Source organism: Pyxicephalus adspersus, chromosome 4, assembly GCF_032062135.1.
Source record: "Pyxicephalus adspersus chromosome 4, UCB_Pads_2.0, whole genome shotgun sequence".
NCBI lineage: Eukaryota > Metazoa > Chordata > Amphibia > Anura > Pyxicephalidae > Pyxicephalus > Pyxicephalus adspersus.
Window position 1 is genome coordinate 139667200 of NC_092861.1, and position 1711 is coordinate 139668910.

The window sequence follows — 1711 nt, forward strand, 5'->3', positions numbered from 1 at the left end:
TTTTTTTTTTTGGCTAGAGAAACTTTAAAGCCCACTCCAGGTTATGTGCTCAGATCTCCCTTTGTTCCTTGCAGATTTCCACTATCCTACAGCATTTAAAAATGAAATGTTAACATTTATATAATTTTTGAAGATGTCAGGGGTCCCATCACTGATGGCCCTTCCCGTCTTCCAGGGGTTGGTGGGTCTCAGATACTGCAGTGCAACATAATGACAAGAGCATTTACTGTGAGAAAAACAAAACCAATAACAAGTTACCAAAGACAGGTCCTGAACACCCCAGGATCCAAGGATAGGACTTTAATCACACTGAGCGCCAGAAGTGAGCGGACCGCTGAGCTTGCTAAGGACTGATGCAAGAATGCAAACACTGCAGACAGAACGATTAGTTTAATTAAAAAAAAAACAGCTGAGCATAAATTATTTTAATTGAGTTGGGTTAAAAGGATACCAAACTGTACAGATATGATACTTCTTATTAAAGCCAACTAATCCCTGCACTGACCAGACACCGGGCATCTTTACAAGGTGATTGGCAATAGACGCCCACCATACCTATCTGGACCAGTTTGCTCTAACTGATGACAGGTTCTCTCTAAAGCACTCAACAGCACAAACCAAGTTGGCTGACAAAAATATTAGTGCTGAATCATTACCAAAATACATCTCCAGAATCCTCACATCCTTGTTCTACAAAGCCTGAACTCAACTGAATACCTGACCTATCTGGGAAAATGAGAAAAGCAAAAGCAAGGAACATTTTTTCAGTAAAGTCCAATGTTACAGCGGTCACATTCCTCCTATTTTTAAGACTACAATAAGGAGGAAATGTAGGCTGAACACAACACAAATACCCTGATATCATAAGGGCCAGGTTCCTCTTATCCAAAATAAAGGTTCCTTTATCCATTGTGTACTTCTGAGTCGCTGTGTATTGAAACACATTGATTTATTAAAGCTCTCCAAGGCTGGAGAGGATACACTTTCATCAGTGAAGCTGGGTGATCCAGCAAACCTGGAATGAATCTGGTCCCAGATTCAAAACATTTGCTAGCAAATCCATTCCAGATTTGCTGGATCACCCAGTTTCACTAATGAAAGTGCATCCTCTCCAGTCTTGAAGAGCTATAATAAATCAGGGCCAATGAACCAGCTGGAGACACATCCCAGCCTCTCTCCTGCCATTCATAATAGAAGTCAGGGGCTGTTTGTTCATGAATGTCAGGAGGACAGAGAGGTTGGGATGTGATTGCAGGTGGTGGTTGTATCTTTCATTACACACCAAGATTTCATCTGCTTATAAAACACGCTGGATAAAGGGACCACTGGAGAAGAGAAACCTGGAACAAACCGACAAGAGACAGGTGCAGCCGGAGTTTGGCTTTAAGTTCCTATCATGCTGATACATTCCATTTAAATCACATGAATCAAAACATTTGTAAGCTGCACTTATTTATGATAGGAAAGCCCTGCTATTTATTATTTCTGCTCGGATGTACAGAAACACATTCTGAAATTAAAGCACCGACTGCTAGATGATGAGGGAATAACAAAACTGCTTTCCTCCAGCAATGAAATGATTGTCAGCTCCATTTGTGGGGCCCTAGCTGACTGAATACAGAGAAATGAATGAACTCCCATTTGCAGACAGCAAGTGCAGACAAAGCATAGTATGCATTGAAACACCAGCCTGTCATTTATATTATTATTA

At 40.9% G+C, this 1711-nt stretch overlaps 1 protein-coding gene across 2 annotated transcripts in view; it reads right to left on the bottom strand.

Annotated features, from left to right (window-relative positions):
• COX7A2L (cytochrome c oxidase subunit 7A2 like) overlaps positions 1–1711 on the bottom strand; it is a 10966-nt gene that overhangs the window by 8061 nt on the left and 1194 nt on the right. The gene's annotated exons all lie outside the window — the stretch shown is intronic.